Here is a 27,376-nt window from a genome sequence, read left to right on the forward strand (position 1 = left end):
CCACTTTTCAAACCCCTCTTCAATACTGGCTGAGAAGGGAGAAGTTGGGGAGAGATGACTGGAAAAGGCAGAGAAACGAACTCTGTCCCTGAGGATCTTTTTTAAAGCCAAATAAACACATACTGTTGTTGTTTAGTCGCTAAGACTCAGACAGTAAAGAATCTGCCTGCAATGCAAGAAATGCTGGTTCCATCCCTGGGTTGAGAAGATCCCGTGGAGGAGGAAATGGTAACCTACTCCAATATTCTTGCCTGGGAAATCCCATGGGCAGAGGAGCCTGGCAGGCTACAGTCCATGGAGTCACAAAAGAGTTGGACATGACTGAGCGACTGAACAATGAAAGCAACAACCACCTACCGCTGTGGTCAAGGCAGGCAACCCACTTCTGGGCTTGTTAGAGGAAAAGACCTGTCCCTTCCCCTTGCACAAAGAATGCCGGCCTCTGAATTCCATCTGCGGGGAGATGCAGCAGAGCTGGGGGAGGCCCAGAGCGATGGGGAATGCAGACTGTGGTCACGACATCTAGGAGATGCTATCAGAGACTTCTCGAGGTTTTGAAAGGGATACATTTAGAAAACCACAAATAAATGTGATTTTATGCAACAGAAAACAAATATATGAAATTCATTATCCTCAAGAGTTAGTGTAAACTGAAAGTATGTGTAAATACCTTTCAAAAAGGGTTAGAAGCATTCATAAATTTATGCATAGCTGGTTACTAAGGGCAACTAGCATGTTTTCATAGGAAGCTGGAAACAGAAGATACTTTAGAGATCAGCTCATCTCTAGCACTCCCGCTCCCTGCCCAGCCTCTGCAGTGAGAGGCCATCAGAAAGGGGCCTCAGGGAGCCAAAGGCGGAACCAGATGGGAAATGGGTGATTCCTAGTGGTCTCCCAGGTAACCCCCATCCCCACCCTCAATCTTTTTCTTGAAAGTTAAGTTTTAGAGAGGAGAGAGGGAACAAACCCACTTAAACACCTCTAATTAGCTAGAGGAGCCACAGGGACTCTTTATGTGTGGGGCTTGGGGATGGGCAGAGGGCAAACATGCAAAGATGGAGAAGAAAAAGATCCTGTCCTGTCCTTGAAGAGATCATAGTCTAATGAGGGATGTAAGTAAGTGAGAAAATATTGCGAGATTATGTACAACACAGCAGGGTATACCCTGCGGGCATAGAGAAGGGCTGAGTAACATGAACAAAAAAGTGGGGAGTAGGGCAAACTGGCTTCCGGATGTGAGGGAACCTGAAGCAAGTGTCAGCATTTGGCTTAAATGCACAGGGAATGGTTAGCCCCGCCATCGTCTAGTCAAGCCTGCTGCTGCTGCTGCTAAGTCACTCAGTTATGTCCGACTCTGTGCAACCCCATAGACGGCAGCCCACCAGGCTCCCCCGTCCCTGGGATTCTCCAGGCAAGAACACTGGAGTGGGTTGCTATTTCCTTCTCCAATGCATGAAAGTGAAAAGTGAAAGTGAAGTCGCTCAGTCGTGTCCGACCCTCAGCGACCCCATGGACTGCAGCCTACCAGGCTCCTCCATCCATGGGATTTTCCAGGCAAGAGTACTGGAGTGGGGTGCCATTGCCTTCTCTGCTAGTCAAGCCTAGACTCCATTTATTTATTTATTATCATAATATGGTAAACATTTTTAAATTCTTAATATTTGGCTGTGTTGCACAGGCACCATGTGGGATCTTAGTTCCCCGACCAGGGATGGAACCCACACCTCCTGCACTTGGAAGCCTGGGGTCCTAACCACTGGACCACCAGGGAAGTCCCCAGACTCCATTGTAGAGCTCATGGTTCTTCAGAAACAATAGGAATGGTGCCCCCTGGAGTTGTCCATCTCAGCAACCCTCCTCAAAAATCAGCTACAGTGACTTCCCCCATTTCCAGGCGAGGAAATGGAGGCCTGGAGACATGACTGAATGAACTACTTGGGGTACATAGCCATTTCACGTCAGAGTGGGGCTCCATCTCACTTCTACCATACTGCCTTGCAAGGAGAGTGTGCTCTCAAAGGCAGCCCGACCCTCTCACAACACATGCTTTCTTGAGACCCCTCTTCCAGCAGGGCCACCATTAACCTATTCACATTAGAATGAAATGTTTCATTGATTAGAATTAGAAACCCTTCATTTTTATGAATGAGAAAAGGATATGTCTTCCCCTAGGCAGGTGCAGACCCTCACAGGGTGGCTCAGCTTGGCAAAGGGAGCTTGAGTTAAGCTTCAGCTCTCATCTACTTCCTCAGGTGGGTGTCCTGCCCCAGACACCCTGCCTCACCCTACCTGGTAGCCCTGCCCAAGAGAAACATGAGTCCTGGGCTGTGAAGCAACCCCAGGAAGTGTCTGTCCTTGTAAAGACCCTGCTCCTCCAGAGCGAATCCCTCCCCTCCCAGACCCCTAGCCTCCAGGTGACAGCATTTCAGTGATGGAAGACACCAGCCCTGTCAACTTGCTCTCAGATTTTAAAGTCTGGAAAGCTGGTGTAGACTCCCTCAGGCTATGAGACAGTTCATACACATAAGATGTTATTATCTCACTATTAAATAACAATTTAGTACAACAATTAAGTCTGATTTGAAAAAATGAATCAGCTTCCTTCACGTGGCTCGAAGTTCTCAAATGAGGTGCCAAACTTCATGTTTAGTGCCTGTTGAATAAACAGCCCACTCAGCTGACTTTCTTCTAGCAGCGCCTTCCAGCTTTGAAATTCCAGTCACCTCCCAAGTCAGGTGGGGCCTCAGCTGTGGAGAGCAACCAGCCTCCTCTTCCTATAATTCTCTGTGGGCTGTGGGACCAGAGTATAGATCTCATCCCCTCCCCTCTGGCCCATGCAACTTGTCTTCCTCCTTAAACCATCTGTCAGTATTATGACCGATTAAGCACGATACTGGAGCTTCCTCCTTGGCTCAGTAGTAAAGAATCTGCCTGAGATGCATAAGATGCAGGAGACCTGGGTTCAATCCCTAGGTGAGGAAGATCCCCTGGAGAAGGGCATGGCAACCCACTCCAGTATTCTTGCATGGAGAATCCCATGGAAGAGGAGCCTGGAGGGCTACAGTCCATGGGGTTGCAAAGAGTTGGACATGATTGAAGTGACTGAGCATGCACACAAGCACGACACCAGAAACTCCTGAGCCTGTACACTCCTCTTTCTATTGTTCCTCAATTTCCTAGGACCCAGAAGATAAGATTGAGCAGGAAGCCTGGGGGGTAATTTCCCCCCTGGCCCTACCACTCACTAGTGCTTGCAATTTTCCCAGGAGTCTAATTTCTTCCTAACATGCGATTCCAAGAATCTCTAGGTAATTGCACAGAGCTCTGATAAGGAGAACGCACAGCAACAGTCACTCAACTGCAGGGTGAATGTGTTTGTCCTATCTTTTCCCACTGAGACAGAAGGATATGTGAATCAAGTGACATGAGGATATCTCACTCTTTAATGGAATGCATATACTCCACCAAAGGTAGCTGTGAAAGAAGTTCTAGTTCCTCATTAGCTATTTTCCTTTCTCTTTACTCCTTCCTTCCTTCTTCTTTCCCTCCCTCTTTCCTTCCTTCTTTCCTCCCTCCCTCCCTCTTCTCCCTTCTTTCCATTTGGGAAGCTATAATAAAGGGATTTATTATGGGGTAAATTCCTTCAACAGGCCTAGTTTAACTGTCAGATCACAGTTTAGTGGAACTTCAGTAGGAGAAATGGGAAAGGCTGTGAAAAGCCAAGAGGTTCCTGTTCTTATCTGAGACTGTCCCAGTGGGATTGAGCTGCCATGTAAAACTTGGAATAGAGTAGGGTTGAAGCACATGCTGCTGGTTTTAGTGGGAGGAGGGTTTTTGCAATTCTTTTGGAACCTAACTCCCTTTAATCATCAACCTTCATCTCCTGGGAAATATCAGGACCTTCTGTCTCCTCACTTGTCTCTTCCAGAACTGTTTCTCCCACATTCCCTCCACTTTTAAAAATTAATTGACTGGGCTTCCCTGGTGACTCAGAAAGTAGAGAATCTGCCTGCAATGCGGGAGATGCAAGAGACCGGGGTTCAATCCCTGGGTTGGGAAGATCCCCTGGAGAAGGAAAAGGCTACCCACTCTGGTATTCTTGCCTGAAGAATTCCATGGACAGAGGAGCCTAGCGGGCTACAGTCCATAGAGAGTCAGACATGACTGAGCAACAAACACTTTCACATCTTTTAGAGCAGTTTTTGGTTTACAGAAAAATTGAGCAGAGAGCACATATGCCCCCTCTCCCTCTGCACACAGTTACCTCTATTATTAAATCTTGAATTAGTGTGCTACTTTAGTTTTAATTGATCAACCAATACATTATTATTAAAGTCCGTAGCTTCTATTAGGGTTCACTCTTTGTACTGTACAGCTCTATGCATTTTAACAAATGTATAATGACATGTACCCACCATTACAGTATCACAGAGAATACTTTCAGTGCCCTACAAACCCCCTGGGTTCTACCTATTCATGCCTCTCCTTTAGCCCCAGCCCCTGGCAACCACTAATCTTCCTACTCTATATAGTTTTGCCTTTTTAAGAATGTGATATAGTTGGAATTATGTAGTATATAGCCTTTTCAGACTGGCTTCTTAGAGATATGTGTTAAGTGATATCTGTGTCTTTTCATGCTCATCTTCTTTCATTGCTGAATAATATTCCATCATCTGGACATACCAGATTTTATTAACTTACCTGTTGGAAGGTATCTTGATTACTTCTAGGTTTTGCAATTATAAAAAAAGCTGCAATAGACACTGTGTGAAGGTTTTTGTGTGGACCTAAGTTTCCAAATCATTTAAAAAATACTAAGAAGTGTGGTGGCTGGATTATACAGTAAGACTATGTTTTGTTTTGTGAGAAACTGCCAAATTGTCTTCCAAAGTGGCTGAACCATTTTGCCTTCCCACCAGCAGTAAATGAAAGTTCCTATTGCTCCATAGCCTTCTTGCCAGCATTTGGTGGTATTAATATTCTGGAGTTTAGCCATCCTAATAGGTATGTAGCGAGTGGCAACTCATTGTTGTTTTAATTTGCAATTCCCTAATGACAGGATGTTGAGCATCTTTTCATTTGCCAACTTGCCATCTGTATCTCTTCTTTGGTGAGGTTTCTTTCACCTTTTTTTAAGTTAGGTTGTTTCCTAAGTTTTAAGGATTTTACTATATTTGAATATTAGTCCTTTACCTCTTAGGTGTTTGGAAATACTTTTCCCTAGTTTGTGACTTGTCTTTTTATTCTCTGCAGTTTCTTTAACACGGAAGATGTTTTTAATTTTATTAAGTCCAACTTACTATTTTTTTTTTCTTTCATGGACCATGCTTTTAGTATTGTATCTAAAAAGTCATTACCAAACCCAAGGTCACCCACATTTTCTCTTATGTTACCTACTAAAATTTTTATAGTTTTGCCCTTTACATATAGGTCTAAGATCCATTTTGAGTTAATTTTTGTGAAAAGTATAAAGTCAGTATCTATGCTCTTTTTCTCTCTTTTTTCTTTTGGTTGTGGATGTACGTTTAGTTGTTCCAGCACCATTTGTTGAAAGGACTATTCTTTCTTCATTGAATTGCTTTTATGATCAGTTAGCTATACTTGTGTGAGTCTATTTCTTTTTTTCTTCCAGTTTTATTGAGATACAATTGGCATACAGAACACTGTATTAGTGTAAGGTGTACAGCATAGTAATATGACTTATATACAACATAAAATGACTACCACAAATATGTCTGTGGTAATTTAATATGTTTAGTGAGCATTAATCATTTCATATAGATACAAAATTAGGGAAAACAGAAAAAAATTTTCTTCGGATGAAAACTTAGGATTTACTCTTTTAACAACTTTCCTATATAACATACAGCAGTGTTAATTATATTTATCATGTTGTACACATTCCTAATACTTATTTATAGGGGTAAATTTGACCTTTTCCTGCCTTCATCCAATTTCCCTTCCCTTCTCCTCTGCCTCTGGTAGCTATAAATCTGATCTCTTTTTCTATGGGTTTCCTTTTATGTTTGTCTTTGAAGCATAATTTACCTACAACACTATGCTAGTTCCTGTTATAGAACATAAGTGAAAGTCGCTCAGTCGTGTCTGACTCTTTGTGACCCAATGGACTATACAGTCCATGGAATTTTCCAGGCCAGAATACTGGAAAGGGTAGCCTTTCCCTTCTCCAAGGGATCTTCCCAACCCAGGGATCGAACCCAGGTCTCCCACATTGCAGGTAGATTCTTTACCAGCTGAGCCACAAGGGAAGTGAATTGGTATTTCTATACATTTCAAAGTGATCACCACAAGTGTTGTTACCATCTGTCATCATCAAAATTATTGACTAATTATTGACTATATTCCCACCCTGTGCACTTCATATCCATGACTCATTTATTTTGAAACTGGAATTTTGTGCCTCTTATTCTCCCTCACCTATTTCTCTCCTCTCCCCAGCCTGTGTGAGTCTACATCTGGGTGCTCTGTTTTGTTATACTGATTTAATTGTCTGCTCCTTTTCCAATACCACATCATCTTGATTATAGTAGGTCTTGCAGTTGGAGAGTTTCAGTCTTTTGACTTTCTTCTTCACCTTTGTCTTCATAATGCTGTTGTTTATACTGGGTCTTATGCTTTTGCATATAAGCTTTAGAATCAGTTTGTCAATATCCACAAAGTAATGCTCTGGGAAGTTGGTTGGGATTGAGTTAAATCTATAGATCAAATTGGGAAGGTCTTTGCATCTATGCTTATGAGAGATGCTGGTTTGTACTTTTCCTTCCTTGTAATATCTTTATTTGGGTTTAATATTATGGTAATGCCGTTTATAGGACAGGTTAGGAGGGCTTCCCTGTGCTTTTTCCCCCTGAAACACATTGTAGAGAATTGATATAATTTATTCTTTAAATGTTTGGTAGAATTCACCAGTGAAACCATCTGGGCCCATGCTTTCTCTTTTGGAAGGTTATTAATTATTGATTCAATTTCTTTAGTTGATATAGGCCTTTTCAGATTATCTATTTCACCTTGTCTGAGTTTTGGTAACTGTGTCTTTCAAGGCACTGATGCATTTCATCTGAGTTATCAAATTGGTGGACATCAAGTTGTTGATAATATTCTTTTTTTTTTTTTAATTTCCATGGAATTCCCTCTACTTTTAACACACTCATTCATTTAAAAATTACATGTTGTGCATTTACTATCAAAAAAAGGAATTCAGCATACATTTATTGAATGCCTATTAAATGCCAGGTACTGTGCTAAGGCTGGGTCTTCCCCAGTGGCTCAGTGGTAAAGAATCCACCTGCAATGCAGAAAACACAGGAGATGTGGGTTCATTCCTGGGTTGGGAAGATCCCCTGGAGGAGAGCATGGCAACCCGCTCCAGAATTCTTGCCTGGAGAATTCCATGGATAGAGGAGAATGGCGCACTACAGTCCATGGGGTCGCAGGATCGGACATGACTGAAGCGACTTAGCACTCACACATGTGCTAAGGCTAGGGATAGTATGGCATTGTCCTCTTGGAACTTACATTCTAGTGAGGAAGACTGAGTTTGAATAAACAAACATGTCAAACAATCGCAATGTGCGTGTGTGTGTGTGTGTGTGTGTGTGTCACTTGGTCATGTCTGACTCTTCGGGATCCCATGGACTGTAGCTCACCAGGCCCCAGGCTCCTCTGTCCATGGAATTCTCCAGGCAAAAATACTGGAAAGGGTTGCCATTCCCTTCTCCAGTGGATTTTCCTGACCCAGGGATTGAACCCAGGTCTTCTGCATTGCAGGCAGACTCTTTACCATCTGAGACACCAGGGATATCCAATTGCAATTGTAGTAGATGCTAAAGAAGGAAATAAACAGAGAGAGAAGTTCTCTCTGGTGGCCAGGAAAACCTCTCTAAAGAGGTGACATTTTAGCTGTGAACTAAAAACTGAGAAGGATCCAGCCTTGAGAGAAGCCTAGGAAAGAGCCCTGCAGGCAAAAGGAGCCACATATGTGAAGACCCTCAAGAGAAGGAAGAGCTCAGCACATAGGAGCATAGTGAGCAAGGGAGACAGAAGAGGTCTGAGAGGTAGGCAGAGGGTTGATCCTGGAGGACCTTATGAGTCATGGGAAGGAGTTTGGATTTTCTTCTAAGTGAAATGAGAAGCTTTTGAAGGATTTTAAGCAGGAGAGTGACATGATCTGATTTACGTTTTTAAAAGATCACTCTGATCTTTCCTTACTGCTGTGAGGAAAATAGAATGGAAGGAAACAAGAGTAAACAAGAAGGGAAACCAGACAGGAGCTATGGTGATTGTCTTCCCAGGTGGTGCTAGTGCTAAAGAACCCACCTGCCAAGGTAGATGCACATGTAAGAGATGCAGGCTCGAACCCTGGGTGGGGAAGATCTCCTGGAGGAGGGCACAGCAACCCACAGTATTCTTGCCTGGAGAATCCCATGGACAGAGGAGCCTGGCGGGCTAAGGTTCATAGAGTCACAAAGAGTCGGACACGACTGAAGTGACTTAGCACACGCACACATGGTGATGGTCTAGGCAGAAGGAGCTGGATGCCTGGACTTGAACACAGAGGGCAGTGACAGTTGGAATGGGGAGAAGTAAAAATGAATGAATATGGGGATCTATTTTGCTAAGCACAGAACTGGACATCACACATTGAATTAGCTGAGTGATCTGCCTGCCTCTGGCCAGCCACAGAAGGGTGCCTTTCTCTCCTTCCAGTTTGAGGATTTCTTCCTCAAGAACCTCAGGCCTTGCTCAGGAGCCACAGAGTCACCATATTGGTTCCTCGTTTTATCCTTATAATCCCTGGGAGTGACTATAAGAATTCCCTAGGTCTATCAATGACATATGTTCAGAGGTCCACTATTTTTATCTCAAACAGGTGTTTCTACATTCTGGGCACATTCCAAATAGTGCAGCCCCTGAGGATCACTGTTCTCATTTCTCCCAGGTAGGTGACATTTAGAATGATGATTGTTCAGCAGCACTCAGACTTCTACTAAATGGTATGACAGAAGGAAGAACTTTGACTATCAGCATGATTAGACAGTGGAATGGATTGCCAGAGGAGGTTATGAAGGTTCCTCCAGCCAGACAAGCTGCTGAAATATGAAGACATTATGTATCAACGTGAGCAGCATTTTTATATTCTAAGGGTGGGTAGAGAAAGCAATTCAAGGGACAATGGGAGGTAAGGTGGACACGGTCAGTGCTAGGTCATGGGTGGCTGCCAAACAATGCAAGCTGGGACTCACAGCCGAGCTGGGCCAGCAGGTGAATAGGGGAACTAGAATGAACGCCCAGGGAGCTAGTTGCCATGAGTTATGAGGTTGAAGCCAAGGTCTGAATCCAAGGTGTAAAAACCAAACTGGAGGACACAGACAAGGTCTGGAGTCTGAATAGACAGGTGAGAGGAATCCTGCAGAGGTCCAAATCAGGCAGAAGGCGGTGTCAGGAGAACCCTGGTTTAATGGCAGTATTGGTCTGTGGCTGGCCTTCAAGCCAAGAAGAGGGAAATTGGTGGAGATAAAATCCAAGCGTGACACGTATCTCCTGAATCAGAAAAGCTAGGTGGGTCCACACTGTAGCTCAGCCAAGGATGTGCTAGTGGATCTCGAAACTGGGACCCGTTTGCCCTCTGCCCTATTTTTAATATTTATTTATTTTTTGGCTGTGGCAGTTCTTAGTTGTGGCACATGGGGTCTTTCGTTGTGGCACATAGACTCTCACTCTGGTGCAAGGGCTCATTAGTTGCAGTGCACGGGCTTAGCTGCATGTGGGATCTTAGTTCCCAGACCAGGGATCAAACTCGAGACCCCAGCACTGCAAGGCAGATTCTTAGCTTAGGTACTGTTTCTTTTATTTATTTATTTTTGGTTGTGCTGGGTCTTCATTGTTGTGTGTGGGTTTTGTCTAGTTGAGGCAAGCGTGGGCTGCTCTTCATTTCAGTGCACAGGTTCTCATTGTCGTGGCTTCTCTTGTCATGGAGCACAGGCTGTAGGTGCACAAGCTTCAGTAGCTGTGGCACACAGACTCAGTAGTTGTGGCACACAGGCTTTCTTGAACCAGGGATCAACTCCTCATCTCCTGCACTGGCAGGCAGATTCTTAACCACTGGACCACCGGGGAAGTCTCTCTCTGCCCTGTTTGGAACCTTCCCAGAGAGAGGCAGTTTCACAGATTTTGTGACTCCAGCACAATACTACAGGCTCTAGGGGGTGACATATCACTAGGTGATCTACTGTCTCTATTCCTTCCTTTTCTGTGGTCTGTGGACATCCTTCTGACCTGGCAAAGAGATTGGAAGAGAAATCAAGTTCACAATATAATCACAAAAAGGAATTTCTCTGACTCTGCCTTTGCCTGTATTTTCCCTCTTCAGAGCCTTTCACTAATCCAACTATTTCTGCTAGTCTCCCAGATGTCTGTCACATAGATTCATTAACAAAATCCTTTCACCTCCCCAGTGGCTTCCACCATTTCCTCCATTCTTTCTCTAGCTCCCTGGGGTGATAATCTGCTGCCAAGGCTTCTGGTGCCCTTAACAAAGGCATTGATGCATTGAGGTGGCTGCTGCTGCTGTCACAAAGCTGCTTCCCACCCAGCTGGAACTACTAAAGCCAATGCTTCTGATGTGCCCTGTGTATTCAATGCCCCATAGAGATTTTAGTGAAATAGTCTTTTAAATTGGTACTTACTCTTACAAAGCCCTCTCTACTTAAGACTCGGGTATGAGTCCTGGGAGCTGTATCAGAAGATAACCAGGGTAGTGGCCTCTGGTAGGTTTTGTGTTGTTGTTATTTAGTTTTTGGTCTCTCCAGCAAGCTTTCCCACTCCCCTTCAAATGGTTGTAGCCTCTACTCCTGGCCTCAGGGAGGAGTATGTGAACTAGAGCTGGTCAATCACAGAACACCCATTCTCCTAGAGATAGTGATTGGATGAAATGATGGACACATGACCAAAAAAAGGCCAATCAGAAATGTTGCCTGGGACAGGTCTATGGACTCTGGGAGACAGAAGCTCTCTGTGCTTGGCTTTGTCTGCTGGAAGCCATGTTTCCTACAATGTGGAGAAGGCCAGTATACAAGAAAGGATGAAACAAATGGGGAAAGAGAAGCAGAGATAAGGAGAAATAAAACATAGAGTGTTCTGACAATGTTGAGTCTCCAATCCTGGTTTCTTTGAGCATCCCACTCTCTTTCCTAGCTTTTTGAACCAAAGCAATCTTTTTTTTTTCTTCTTAAAGTGGGTTGACTTGGGTTTCTGTTACTTCTTCTTTTTAAATGTCCTGATTAATTACAACTTGAGACTTATATTCAAAATCTTTCCCATCCCTCAACTCTGAGGTCTAGGAGGAATCTTAGATGTTCATTCTTTCTTCCATTAGGATGACATCTTTCCCAAGAAGCTCTTTGGGCTTCTAAACACATAGTTTCTCAGTGGACTCACCTCTTAGACTCTCCATACAGAACAATACATATGTGAATTGAAGGGTGAATCCAAGTGAGGCTGCTAAGATAGGCCCCTTTCACATAATCATTCACTCATTTTAACAAATATTTATTGAGCTCTGAATATGTGCCAGACAGTGTTCTAGGAGCTGATAATATAGAAGTGAGTAAAATAGATGACATTTCTACCCTCATAAAGCTTGTATTCTGATGATAATTAGATAACAAACAATTACACATATAATTACATATCATGAATATGAAGAAAAATGGATCAGGTTAATAAGATAGGAAATGATGGGGTACAGTGATATTTTAGACAGTAGGGGCAGGGGAGACCTTCCAAGGACTGAACAGTCCTGAATAAAATAAGGATAAGGGTCATGTGGAATTTAGGAGAAATATAATTTAAGTTAGGGAGACAGAGAGTGCAAAGGCCTGAAGGTGTTTGACATGTTTAAAAACAGCAAAGGAGGCCACCGAAGTAAGGTGAGTTAAAAGGAGAGGTGGTAGGAAACGAGGCCGGAGGTAGCCAAGGGCCAATCTGCAGCAGGCCTTGGAGGCTGGGATAAGAACTTTGTATTTTTCCCTAATTGTGATGGAAAGCTATTAGAGTGTTTTGATCTGGGGATTGACAATATCAGATTGACCTTTTACAAGCATCCCTCTGGCTGTGGTGGAGATAATGGATTGTACGGGGTGAAGCAGGGAGACAAAACAGGAGATTACTGTGTGAGTCCAAGTAAGAGATGATGAGGGTGTCAACTAGGGTGGCAGCAGAGGAGGTATTGAAAGTAGATGGATTCAGCATCTATTTTAAAGGCAAAGCCAGTTAAAGTGAATAAGATGCGCTGATGAATTGGATGTGGAGTGTGAGAGAGGGTTAAGGATGACTCTGAGTGTTTCAGCTTGAGCAACTAGGTGAATCGAGATGACATTTATTGAGATGGGGAAGAGTGGGAGAGTCATGGGTTCAAGGATCAGGGAAATCCTCAGTTGAGTTTAGGACTTTTTTAATTTGAAATGCCTATTAGATGTCTAAATGCCAAGGTGAAGAAGTTTGTACCAAGGAAATACATATCAAACAAAGGGGTACAAAGTGTTTGGATGGAAAGCGGGAGTTCCTGAGAAGCAAGAAGGATTCCAATGACACCTAGGCAGAGCACATCACACTGTCAAAAATGGAAAGAGCTGATAAATTTTTTTTCTCATTATTTCCCCAGCCAGTACCTGGCAAATTTCCAAACCATACTAATTGGAGTGGGTTTTGTTACTGGAAGTAAACCTATGACAAACCTGGACAGCATACTAAAAAGCAGGGACATCACTTTGCTGAAAAAGAAAGGTCCATCTAGTCAAAGCTATGGTTTTTCCAGTTCTCATGTACAGATGTGAGAGTTGGACCACAAAGAGGCTGAGCACCAAAGAACTGATGTTTTTGAACTGTGGTTCTGGAGAAGACTCTTGAGAGTCCCTTGGAAAGCAAGGAGATTAAACCAGTCAATCGTAAAGGAAATAAGTCCTGAATATTCATTGGAAGGACTGATGCTGAGGGTGAAGGTCCAATTCTGTGGCCACCTGATACAAAGAGCTGACTCATTGGAAAAGACTCTGATGCGGGGGAAGATTGAGGGCAGGAGGAGAAATGGGTGGCAGAGAAGGTTGGATGGCATCACCGACTCAATGGACATGAGTTTGAGCAAAGCCCAGGAGATAGTGCAGGACAGAGGAGTTTGGCGTGCTGCAGTCATGGGGTCGAAAATAGCTGGACACAACTTAGCAACTGAACAACAATTGTTACTGTAAATCAGGTAGGTAAATGAACAAAGACTCTTTTGGCATCATGCTGTTGTTCAGTTGCCCAGTCCTGTCCAACTCTTTTGCGACCCCATGAACTGCAGCATGTCAGGCTTCCCTGTCCATCACCAACTCCCGGAGTTTACTCAAACTTATGTCCATCGAGTCGGTGATGCCATCCAGCCATCTCATCCTCTGTCATCCCATTCTCCTCCTGCATTCAATCTTTCCCAGCATCAGGGTCTTTTCGAATGAGTCAGTTCTTCACATCAGGTGGCCAAAATATTGGAGTTTCAGCTTCAACATCAGTCCTTCCAATGAACATCCAGGACTGATTTCCTTTAGGATGGACTGGTTGGATCTCCTTGCAGTCCAAGGGACTCTCAAGAGTCTTCTCCAACACCACAGTTCAAAAGCATCAATTCCTTGGTACTCAGCATTCTTTATAGTCCAACTCTCACATCCATACATGACTACTGGACAAACCATAGCTTTGACTAGATGGACTTTTGTTGGCAAAGTAATGTCTCTGCTTTTTAATATGCTGTCTAGGTTGGCCATAGTTTTTCTTCCAAGGAGTAAGCGTCTTTTAATTTCATGGCTGCAATCACCATCTGCAATTATTTTGGAGCCAACAATATAAAGTCTCTCACTGTTACCACTGTTTCCCCATCTATTTGCCATGAAGTGGTGGGACCAGATGCCGTGATCTTCGTTTTCTGAATGTTGAGTTTTAAGCCAACTTTTTCACTCTCCTCTTTCACTTGCATCAAGAGGCTCTTTAGTTCTTCTTCACTTTCTGCCACAAGGGTGGTGTCATCTGCATATCTGAGGTTATTGATATTTCTCCCGGCAATCTTGATTCCAGCTTGTGCTTCATCCAGCCCAGCGTTTCTCATGATGTACTCTGCATAGAAGTTAAATAAGCAGGGTGACAATAGACAGCCTTGACGTACTCCTTTCCCAATTTGGAACCAGTCTGTTGTTCCATGTCCAGTTCTAACTGTTGCTTCTTGACTTGCATACAGATTTCTCAAGAGGCAGGTCAGGTGGTCTGGTATTCCCATCTCTTGAAGAATTTCCCACAGTTTGTTGTGATCTACACAGTCAATGGCTTTGGCATAGCTAATAAAGCAGAAGTATATGTTTTTCTGGAACTCTCTTGCTTTTTTGATGATCCAGCAGATGTCGGCAATTTGATCTCTGGTTCCTCTGCCTTTTCTAAATCCAGCTTGAACATCTGGAATTTCATGGTTCACGTACTGTTAAAGCATGGCTTGGAGAATTTTGAACATTACTTTGCTAGCACGTTAGCTGAGTGCAATTGTGTGGTAGTTTGAACACTCTTTGGCATTGTCTTTCTTTGGGATTGGAATGAAAACTGACCTTTTCCAGTCCTGTGGCCACTGCTGAGTTTTCCAAATTTGCTGGCATATTGAGTGGAGCACTTTCACAGCATCCTCTTTTAGGATTTGAAATAGCTCAACTGGAATTCCATCACCTCTACTACCTTTATTCATAGTGATGCTTCCTCAGACCCATTTTGCTTTGAATTCCAGGATGTCTGGCTTAGGTGAGTGATCACACCATCGTGAATTGAGTGGAGTAGTAAGTTGTGGCTGTTGTTTAGTTGCTGAGTCATATGTGACTCTTTGCGACCCCATGGACTGCAGCACTCTAGGCTTCCCTGTCCTCCACTGTCTCCCAAACTTTGCTCAAACTCATGTCCATTGAGTCAGGTGATGCCATCCAACCATCTCATCCTCTGCTACCCTCTTCTCCTTTGGGAGGAGTAAGAAAGAGGCCACTTGAAATCGACATGTCCTGTTGATTCATATCGGTTAGAAAGTGTGATTTAAACTGGGAATAAAGGCCATTTTGTGCATTCCTCTGAACTCCATGTATATATATATACGTATATATATATACGTATATATATATACGTATATATATATACATATATATATATATGTACATGCGTATATATGGCTGACCAACTGACATGCTCTTTTCTTCCACCCAGGGGTTGCCCAAGTATTCAGTGCACATGGAAATACTGAACTCCTTGAGGGCAGGGACCAGGCACTTAGTTTAGCAGCTGGTACACAGTAGGCATTCAATAAGTGCTTGCTGAATTATTTTTTTTTAAGCTAAAAGAATAATCCGAAGAAGCTGAAGTGAGAATCAAATGAAAGGGACAAGTGAGCAGAATAGGAGGAAAGGAGAAAAAATGCAAATGTGGGGGATAAGGACTGTCTGACTGCACTTGAGAGAATAAGATGCAATAGGTGTAGGGAAATAAAAAGGAAGCAAATTAGAAAGGTTAAAGTTTTCATTAGAAAAGAAAGGTAGAGCCACATGAGTTTTGGCTGCCAGCTTTCCTGCCTGACTCCTGCCAACAAGGTGCGCAGTTTCGTTGATGAGGACCTTTTCTTGGCCTTGTGCAACAATAGAGCCAGCACAGAAGAAAACTCAGTTTCAGTATTCAGAGGCCGCAGCCAGGCAGTGGCGATGGGAGCCAGCCTTGATCAATGCAGAATTGATTTACAATTTAATGCTTTTGTGTTTCAAAGTAAGATACCAGAAGAGGACAACTCGGGGGCAGGCTTGAAATTCCTCCTGCCAACACTGAAAAACTAAAAGGAGGAGTCGATGTCACTGCACTTGGGCTACACAGTATTGGGAGGGGGTGGCTGTGGAAAGGGCCTGACAACGAAGAGGTAATGGGAAAAAGACAGGGCAAAGAGCTGAAAGGGAAGGCCAGGGAAGTGATGTACAGAGAAATATCAAAGGAGGGCTAGACCTATAAAGTAGAAATTGAATGAGGGGATGAGGACGTTAAAAAGATCTTTAAAAGTTTTCAGGAATGTAAGAAAGAAGGCAAAACAGAGACGTCACATGCAACATCTTACATAACAAGCAGCTAGTGAAAGCTAATATATAACCTGATAAAAAGAAGAGGGTTCATTGGAGGGGCAGCCCAACGTTTGATGTCTGCATGTAAATGTGTGCTTAGTTGCTCAGTTGTGTCCAACTCTCTGTGACCCCATGGACTGTAGCTCGCCAAGCTCCTCTGTTCATGGAGATTTCAGGCAAGAATACTGCAGTGTGTTGCCATGACCTCCTCCAGGGGATCTTCCCAACTCAGGGATCGAACCCAGGTCTCCCGAATTGCAAGCAGATTCTTTACCATCTGAGACATGAGGGAAATGGAGTGGAAATTCTATGGTTATCCAGTGAACAGAGCTCTGATCAAACAAAAGAAGATAATATGGTCCCTGTCCATGAGAAACACTGGGCTGGAAGAAGCACAAGCTGGAATCAAGATTGCCAGGAGAAATATCAATAACCTCAGATATGCAGATGACACCACCCTTATGGCAGAAAGTGAAGAGGAACTAAAGAGCCTCTTGATGAAGGTGAAAGAGGAGAGTGAAAAAGTTGGCTTAAAACTCAACATTCAGAAAATGAAGATCATGGCATCTGGTCCCATCACTTCATGGCAAATAGATGGGGAAACAGTGGAAACAGTGTCAGACTTTTTTGGGGGGGGGGGCTCCAAAATAATTGCAGATGGTGATTGCAGCCATGAAATTAAAAGACGCTTACTCCTTGGAAGAAAAGTTATGACCAACCTAGATAGCATATTCAAAAGCAGAGACATTACTTTGCCAACAAAGGTCCGTCTAGTCAAGGCTATGGTTTTTCCAGTGGTCATGTATGGGTGTGAGAGTTGGACTGTGAAGAAGGCTGAGCGCCAAAGAATTGATGCTTTTGAACTGTGGTGTTGGAGAAGACTCTTGAGAGTCCCTTGGCCTGCAAGGAGATCCAACCAGTCCGTTCTGAAGGAGATCAGCCCTGGGATTTCTTTGGAAGGAATGATGCTAAAGCTGAAACTCCAGTACTTTGGCCACCTCATATGAAGAGTTGACTCATTGGAAGACTCTGATGCTGGGAGGGATTGGGGGCAGGAGGAGAAGGGGACGACAGAGGATGAGATGGCTGGATGGCATCACTGACTCGATGGACATGAGTCTGAGTGAACTCCGGGAGTTGGTAATGGACAGGGAGGCCTGGCGTGCTGCGATTCATGGGGTTGCAAAGAGTCAGACACAACTGAGCAATTGAACTGAACTGAACTGAACTGATGGTCCCTCTATTTTAAACAGAGAGGAGACTGAGGCAGTGTGGTGATTAGCACTGGTGTCAACAGAGTAGCATTAAACATCCCAGTTCTGTTATTTAAAAGGTGACCATTTGGGGCAAGTTCCCTTCATTTCTATGCTTCAGTTTCCTTGTCTATAAAATGGGGGCAATAAAACCTAAATCACTGGTTGTCACTAGAATTAGCAATGAACAGGCCCTGCCATGCATATAAGAGGCAACCACCATTACAACTACTAGTATTAGTACTATTACTTCTTTTTCTACTATTATTATTTTACTTACAAAAATGAAATGAACAAATGAAATATACTATTGGGGATTATCCCAGCCCTAATGAAAACTTCTTTGTTCTCCTGGTAAGGAAACAGAGTGAACCAAAGGAATAAGGAAAAAAGGCATTATCTTTTTTTTGGTCAAATGTTTATATTTTTATTTATTTGGCTGTGCTTGGTCCTGGGCTTCCTACGTGGAGCTCAGTTCAGTTCAGTTCAGTTCAGTTGCTCAGTTGTGTCTGACTCTTTGCAACCCCATGGACTGCAGCACGCCAGGCTTCCCTGTCCATCACCAACTCCTGGGGCTTGCTCAAACTCATGTCCATCGAGTTGGTGATGCCATCCAACCATCTCATCCTCTGTCTTCCCCTTCTCCCCCTGCCTTCAATATTTCCCAGCATTGGGGTCTTTTCCAGTGAGTCCGTTCTTCACATCAGGTGCCCAAAGTATTGAAGTTTCAGCTTCAGCATCAGTCCTTCCAATGAATATTCAGGACTGATTTCCTTTAGGATGGACTGGTTTGATCTTGCAGTCCAAGGGTCTCTCAAGAGTCTTCTCCAGCACCACAGTTCAAAAGCATCAATTCTTTGGTGCTCAGTTTTGTTTATGGTCCAACTCTCTTTGGTGCTCAGTTTTCTTTATGGTCCAACTCTCACATCCATACATGACTACTGGAAAAACCATAGCTTTGACTAGATGGACCTTTGTTGGCAAAGTAATGTCTCTGCTTTTTAAGATTCTTTTTAAAGAACATGCCTGCCAATGCAGGAGAGTTGCAAGTTCCATCCGTGGGTTGGGAAGATGTGAGTTCCATCCGTGGGTTGGGAATATCCCCTGGAGGAGCGCATGAAAATTCACTCCAGTATTCTTGCTTGGAGAATCCCATGGACAGAGGAGTCTGGTGGCCTACAGTCCATAGGGTTGCAAAGAGTCTGACATGGCTGAAATGCATGCACACATATGCTGGGTCTCAGTTGTGGCACACAGGATCTTCCATTGTCCTTGTGGCTTGAGAGATCTTTAGTTGTGACATGTGGGATCTAGTTTCCAGACCAGGGATTGAACTCCATGCCTCTGTATTGGGAGCTACAAGTCTTAGCCACTGGACCACCAGAGATGTCCCAAAAGGCCTGATCTTAGACAGAAAGCCTTATTCAAATAGAACAATGATTGTGTGTGTGTGTGTGTGTGTGTGCGCGTGCGTGTGTATACAGTAAGGCAACAGAACAGGAATAACATACACAGTTGGCTGTCTGTATCCGCAAGTTCTGCATCTGCAGATTCAACCAACTGTGGATGAAAATACTTGGTAAAAGAATTCCAGAAAGTTCCAAAAAGTAAAGCTTGAATTTTCTCCTCTCTGGCAACTATTTACATAACATTTATATGGTATTAGGAGAAGGCAATGGCACCCCACTCCAATACTCTTGCCTGGAAAATCCCATGGATGGAGGAGCCTAGTAGGCTGCAGTCCATGGGGTCGCTAAGAGTCAGACATGACTGAGTGACTTCACTTTCACTTTTCACTTTCCTGCATTGGAGAGGAAATGGCAACCCACTCCAGTGTTCTTGCCTGGAGAATCCCAGGGACGGGGGAGCCTGGTGGGCTGCCGTCTATGGGGTCGCACAGAGTCGGACACGACTGAAGTGACTTAGCAGCAGCAGCAGCATATGGTATTAGGTATTATAAGCACCTAAAGATGACAAAGTCTATGGGAGGATGTGCCTAGCTTATACACTGCTACTTTACATAAGGGACTTGAGCATCTGTGGATTTTGGTATTCATAGGAGTCTTGGAAGCAATCCCCCATGGATAATGGGAGACGGCTATATTAAATACAGCCTCCCTAGTGGCTCAGACGGTAAAGAATCCACCCGCAATGTGGGAGACTTGGGTTTGATCCTTGAGTCAGGAAGATCCCCTGGAGGAGGCCATCGCACCCCACTCCAATACTCTTGCCTGGAGAATCCCCATGGACAGAGGAGCCTAGCCAGCTATAGTCCATGGGGTCACAAAGAGTCGGACACGACTGAATGACTAAACACAGCACAGGGGACCATAGATGGGAAAAGGATGAAGATTAGAATTTAGCGTGTTGAAAAAGTGGTATCGACTATTTGTGGAAAGGTGTTTGGTGACAGGAAATGAACTGAAAACGGGCAGAATATCTTGAATCTTTTATAATTAAAAGCCCCATGATGTGGCCTTCCCTGGAGCTCCTTAAGACTTAGGCTTTCATCTGGCTGGCGTAAAACAGAGGCAGTTCCAGCGGTGAGACAGAGTGGAACTGGATAATCTCATTCTTTTTCAAACTGCCTCTCTTTGCTTCCCTTCTCTTGCAACCCAGCCCCCACTTGCATTCAGCTGTCCCAGAGCCTCAGAGCTGAGCTGGTCTACACATCAATAAAATGCGGGGAGGCTTCTTTTCTTTTCTTGGCCATGTGTCTTATTTTAGTAACAAGCAACAAGCAGTACAGAGAATGCTCAGACTGAGGGGGAAGAGGATAAGACAGACAATTCTCACAGCTCCGGTGAAAGCCTCTTTCTGGAGGTGGGGGTGGAAGCACTGCCCACGGAGAGATGCATTTCATCAATGATTCTGAAGACGAAAAGGAACCCTAGGAGGGGACGGAGACTGGAACAAGCCATGCAGGCAACCAAATAAAAAAGCTGCCAGTAAGAAGAGCAAAGCTTGGAGCAGTCCCAAAGTTACAAAGCAGAGAGTTTAGAAATGCAAAAGGCTACCTACCTATGCTGATCTGTGGGGGTGCAGGCTGGCCGCTGGTTTGGGGTCAGGGTCAGGGGCCCTGAGAGGCCCTAGGGTACACAATTTGCAGGGCTCAGTGCAAAATGAAAATGCAGGGTCCTTTGTTCAAGAACTACTAAGAATTCCAAGGTGGTGACCACAGAGGATTAAACTAAACCACTCCAGTGTTCTTGCCTGGAGAATCCCAGGGACGGGGGGGAGCCTGGTGGGCTGCTGTCTATGGGGTCACACAGAGTCGGACATGACTGAAGTGACTTAGCAGCAGTAGCAGCAGCAGGCCCTATTGAGTGTGGGGCCCAATGGGACTGCATGGGATCCACAAGGAAGCCAGCCTTATCTAGGAACATTTTAAAGTGGATCCCCAAATGTGGGCTCATTATTTTATTTTATTTTTGGCCGCAGGGCATGCAGGATCTTAGTTCCCCAATCAGGGAAGAGAATCTGTGACCCCTGCAGTGGAAGTTCAGAGTCTTAACTGCTGGACTGCCGGGGAAGTCCCTCATTATTTTATTTAACAGATCAGGATGATAGGTCTAGAATAAATTTTGTGTTATTTTGTTCCAAGCTGTGTTTTATAAATTTGAGAACTTCTGTATTTTATATTATATATTCTATTAAAACAATGCAATAGTAAGAACAGCAACGTGTACCCCAATGTTCATCGCAGCACTGTTTATAATAGCCAAGACATGGAAGCAACCTAGATGTCCATCAGCAGATGAATGGATAAGAAAGCTGTAGTACATATACACAATGGAGTATTACTCAGCCATTAAAAAGAATACATTTGAATCAGTTCTAATGAGGTGGATGAAACTGGAGCCTATTATACAGAGTGAAGTAAGCCAGAAGGAAAAACATAAATACAGTATACTAATGTATATATATGGAATTTAGAAAGATGGTAACAATAACCCAGTGTACGAGACAGCAAAAGAGACACTGATGTATAGAACAGTCTTATGGACTCTGTGGGAGAGGGAGAGGGTGGGAAGATTTGGGAGAATGGCAATGAAACATGTAAAATATCATGTAGGAAACGAGTTGCCAGTCCAGGTTCGATGCACGATGCTGGATGCTTGGGGCTGGTGCACTGGGACGGCCCAGAGGGATGGTATGGGGAGGGAGGAGGGAGGAGGGTTCAGGATGGGGAACACATGTATACCTGTGGTGGATTCATTTTGATATTTGGCAAAACTAATACAATTATGTAAAGTTTAAAAATAAAATTAGAAGAAAAAAAAAAGAAGAAGAACAGCAAATGAAGAGAAAATGTGAATGTCTTTTGTAGATGTGCATAAATGACCAAGCACCTGTCCTCTAAATAGGAGCTCTGTTTCCCATTTCCTTTAGGTGCCCTGGTTCTGTGTGATTTTGACTGAGGCTCTGGAAAATGAAGGAAAAAGGAGGGGAAGGCTATTTTCAGGTCTTGCCTTCTCCCAGCCCCATCCAGCACTACATATCCTCATTCTGGGCTCTTCTCCCAGCTTCCCTCCCTCCCATGTCTTTCCCTGAGCTCTTTAATGTTCATTCTGCTTATTTGTCACCCCTTGTGGCAGCTATTAAACGAAATCCTTACTTTGAGACTTGGTAATTAAATGGAAAGAATTACGCATTTATCCTGCCTTTTCAGTAGGAACTATATTTCAGCATAATTAAATAACCATATCTTTATTTTACTTTGCGTTTATTTAACACATAGTTCTTACCATGCACCAGGCCTTATTCTGATTGCTTTAGTAATACTAATGTTAGTTGCTCAGTTATGTCTGACTCTTTGTGACCCCATGGACTGTAGGACCCCCAGGCTCCTCTATTCATGGAATTCTCCAGCCAAAAATACTGCAGTGGGTAGCCATTCCCTTCTCTAGGGAATCTTCCTGATGCAGGTATCGAGTCCAGGTTTCCTGCATGGCAGGCAGATTATTTACCATCTGAGCCACCAGAAAAGCCCTTAGTGATACTTCCTCATTTAATTTTCATAGCAACCACACTTTACAGATGAGGAAACTGAGCAGTTAAGTGACTTAGTCACACAGGTAGCAAGTGGTGGGACCAAGAGTTGAAAGTAGAAAGTCTGACTCCAAAGTTCATATTCTTATCCACTGCCCTAGGCTGCCCTGGTTGAAAAAAGGAAGTTCTTTCCTGAAGAAGGCTAGCTAGTAAGTAGAGAGGGAGTGATATAATTAGGAAATCATTTTTTAAATTAATCAATTTATTTTATTTATTTTTTTAAAAATAAATTTATTTATTTTAATTGGAAGCTAACTACTTTACAATATTGTGGTGGTTTTTGCTATACATTCACATGAATCTGCCATGGGTGTACATGTATTCCCCATCCTGAACCCCCCCTCCCACCTCCCTCCCCATCCCATCCCTCTGGGTCATCCCAGTGCACCAGCCCCGAGCATCCTGTCTCATGCATTGAACCTGGACTGGTGATCCACTTCACATATGATAATATACATGTATCAATGCCATTATCCCAAATCATCCCACCCTTTCCCTCTCCCACAGAGTCCAAAAGACTGTTCTATACATCTGTGTCTCTTTTGCTGTCTCACATACAGGGTTATTGGTACCATCTTTCTAAATTCCATATATATGCATTAGTGTACTGTATTGGTGTTTTGCTTTCTGGCTTACTTCACCCTGTATAATAGGCTCCAGTTTCATCCACCTCATTAGAACTGATTCAAATGTATTCTTTTTAATGGCCGAGTAATACTCCATTGGGTATATGTACCACAGCTTTCTTATCCATTCATCTGCTGATGGACATCTAGATTGCTTCCATGTCCTGGTTATTATAAACAGTGCTGCGATGAACACTGGGGTACACGTGTCTCTTTCAATTCTGGTTTACTTGGTGTGTGTGCCCAGCAGTGGGATTGCTGGATCATATGGCAGTTCTATTTCCAGTTTTTTAAGGAATCTCCACACTGTTCTCCATAGTGGCTGTACTAGTTTGCATTCCCACCAACAGTGTAAGAGGGTATTAGGAAATCATTTTTAAACGTGTCATGAATTCATTGATCCAGGCAAGAATTGTCAAGTGGGATTAAAATTATTGTGTGGATAGCTGATGGGGACATCTGTGTGGAACTAAATAGCCCAAAGATTTTTTTTTTTTAATTTGGCTGTGAGGGCTCTCTAGTTGTGGCACAGGCTCTAGAGCACATGGGCTCAGTAGTTGTGGCAGGTGGGCTTCTCTAGTTGCAGGTGGGCTTAGTTGCCCTGGAGCATGTGGGATCTTAGTTCCCCGACCAGGGATGAAACCTTCATCTCCTGCATTGGAAACGGATTCTTAACCACCCCACAGACTATCTTCTGGGCATTGGGAGGCAAAGATAACTCTATCATGGATCTGGCTGCTATCACGCTGATCCAGCACTCCATCATAGTGTTACTACCAGTGGAGCAGCCATGTGCTGCAGTGCATGACACAATGCCACATTGCTGTATTCTCTCTTGCCTGCCAAATCCCATGGACGGAGGAGCCTGGTAGGCTGCAGTCCATGAGGTTGCTAAGAGTCGGACACGACTGAGCGACTTCCCTTTCACTTTTCACTTTCATGCATTGGAGAAGGAAATGGCAACCCACTCCAGTGTTCTTGCCTGGAGAATCCCAGGGACGGGGGAGTCTGGTGGGCTGCCGTGTATGGGGTCACACAGAGTCGGACACGACTGAAGCGACTTAGCAGCAGCAGCAGCCAAAGATACTGGACTTGAATGCGATCAAGCCTTTAGACCTAAAGTCCAGTTTACAGGAACTACAGGAGATTGAGGAACAAGGTAAATAATACCACAGGCAATCATGCAGGCAAATCCTCAAAGTAGGACATGCTTCAGAACAACTGGCCCACTTTCTTCAATAAGACAGTGTACTGTGAAATAAAGAAACAATGTTCTGAAGTTAAGGAGATGTCAGGGACATAATCAGATGAATGCATGATTTGGGACAGAATCCTGATTTGGACAGACTGGTTGTAAAGGACATTTCTGGAATAATTGGGCATAATTTGAATATGGTTTGTGGATTATAAGGTGTTAAAGAATTTGTACACTGAAGTAAAGAATATATACAATTATTTTTTAGATGTCCCCTCAAAAATAAATTAGGCCCTTCACTCTCACTCTTTTTATAGCATGGTCTGTCCACTTCTTTGCCCTGACTGAGCCCTGGCTCCCTGCTTGCACATCCCTAGATGCTGTTGGTGCTCCACCCATAGCCTCTGGGCTCTTCCCATGTCTCTCCATGCTAGCCTAACTTCCAGCTACCAGCTCCTGTGACTCTTTGCCTGGAGTTTTTTTCTCCAGCCCCTAGAGTCCTCTTTGCCTGAATATTGAGGAAGCTAGAAGTACCAGGGAATGAATGACCTCCCTAAGACAGTTCTTAATCAGTAACTGATAGCAGAGGGTTATCCCTTAGGTGGGATAACTGTGAGATGCATGTTCTACTGTGCCTAGAATTCCCAGGCATGATCAAGCTCCTGTTACCCAGAGTGTTAATTTGCTTTATAATACACTCCTTTATTGGCTTTCTTCCCTCCCCTACTTCACTTCCCCACTCCTTTATGGGAATTTCCTTTAATCTACTCCTAAATAGACTACTTACACTGGATTCCTTATCTCAGACTCTGATTTGGGGACAATCCAAATGGAAACACTTCCCCTGGGGCTGCCTCCTGTGTGAATTGTTCCTTCTCCCAAATTCAGAGAGCAAGAGAGACCCCACCAGCTTTTCCCTAGTCCCCTTCTTTCACTTTTGTGAAACAATTTCTTCCTTCTTTCATCCTCATAGTTTACCCTCTACGCCTCCTCACTGTTATCATTTATTGACATCCAGTTCACTACCCTAGATCCATGGAAGATTCTAGTACTCTTCTGTACCTCCTATCCCATCATTAACCTGAGGGCCCCATAAGGAAGTCCCAACTCTTAGCTTCTTGGCTCCTTCATCCCAGATTATCTTCAGCTCTGCTCTATGTCAGCCACTGCCTTGGCCATGCTGTAAACCTCCTCATCACTCACTGCTCTATCTCAGAAACCCTAAACTCCACCTTCCATCCTTAGACTGTAAGATCTCAATTCATCAGCTCTTTCTCCTTTGATGCTTGTTCTTAGACCTGGCTGCACCTGCCCTATAAGCCTCCACCCAAAGTCAGTCTTATAATCTACTCTTTCTGAGATATGCTGGAGAAGATCACCCATGCTTGAAGATCACTGACATAGTTTTCATGGTCTTCAGCCATTCAGACTCTCAGTTCTCAGTCAATTCTTATTGCTTATGGCTGGGCAGCAGTCTCTCTTTCTAGTATAGTTCTTGACAGTTGCCTAGGGTCCTTCTCATTTGTTCCCAGCCTACTCACACCTCTTCCACATGGGTTTCCATTTTACCTCTGAGCCTTGGCTCTGTCCTCTTTTACAATCTTCCTTTTGCCATCTAGCGATTCCATTCTTCCTCAAGGTCTTGGCTCAAATATGTACACACAGCATTTCCTCTAGCTGTCCCTTCAGGACCCCAGCTCTGGCTCTAGACTTGGACTGGCAGCTTTGCTGGGCCCATCACACTTCATTACTTCCCCCTCTCCTCTCAACCACTAAAAGGTGTTTCAGACAACTCCTATTCATCAATTCACCATTTCAACAAATACCTGTTGTGCATCTGTTGAGCCTAATGACAGGCACAGTGCCAAGAACTATGCTAGGTGCTGGGATACAATGGTAAATAAGAAAGACAAGGTCTCTGACCTCATGGCCTTGTACACTGTGACAATACCATTGAAGAAATCTGATAGAAAATAGTAAGATGGAACTACTTTAGATAGGCACTTCCCTGGTGGCTCAGATGAGAAAGAGTCTGCCTGCAATGCAGGAGATCCTGGTTTGATCCTTGGGTTGGGAAGATCCCCTGGAGAAGGAAATGGCAACCCACACCAGTATTCTTGCCTGGAAAATCCCATGGATGGAGGGACCTGGCAGGCTACAGTCCATGGGGTTGCAAAGAGTTGGACATGACTGAGGAATTTCACTTACTCTTTCCACTTTAGATAGGGAAGTTAGGGAACACCTTTATGAGGAAGTAACATTTGACTCAGGATTCGAAGGTTTAAAAGGAATCACACATGTGAAGAACCCAGTGGAAAAGCATTTTAGGTAGAAAGAAAGAAAATGAAGTCACTCAGTCGTGTCTGACTCTTTGCAACCCCGTGGACATAGCCCACCAGGCTCCTCTGTCCATGGGATTCTCCAGGCAAGAATACTGGAATGGTTTGCCATTTCCTTCTCCAGGGGATCTTCCCGACCCAGGGATCGAACCCAGGTCTCCCGCACTGCAGGCAGACACTTTAACCTCTGAGCAAGCCCAATCCCATTTTAGGTAGTTCGGTTCAGTTCAGTTGCTCAGTCGTGTCCAACTCTTTGCGACCCCATGAATCGCAGCACGCCAGGCCTCCCTGTCCATCACCAACTCCCAGAGTTCACTCAGACTCACATCCATCTAGTCAGTGATGCCATCCAGCCATCTCATCCTCTGTCATCTCCTTCTCCTCCTGCCCCCAATCCCTCCCAGCATCAGAGTCTTTTCCAATGAGTCAACTCTTCACATGAGGTGGCCAAAGTACTGGTGTTTCAGCTTTAGCATCATTCCTTCCAAAGAAATCCCAGGGCTGATCTCCTTTAGAATGGACTGGTTGGAGGGAACTACAAATGAAAGAGTTCTGAAGCTCGAGAGAGCTTGACACATAACACAAATATAGAAGGCTAACACAGATGAAGCATAGTGAGTTGAGGGGAGAAGAGTAGGAGAAATGTACAGGGCCATATCGGGTAGGAGTTTGAATTTTAAATGTGATGGGAAGCCAAGAGAGGGTTTTGATCAGGAGAGTGACATGACTTACCTTCCAT

This window comes from Bos indicus x Bos taurus, chromosome X, assembly GCF_003369695.1.
Source record: "Bos indicus x Bos taurus breed Angus x Brahman F1 hybrid chromosome X, Bos_hybrid_MaternalHap_v2.0, whole genome shotgun sequence".
Classification (NCBI taxonomy): domain Eukaryota; kingdom Metazoa; phylum Chordata; class Mammalia; order Artiodactyla; family Bovidae; genus Bos; species Bos indicus x Bos taurus.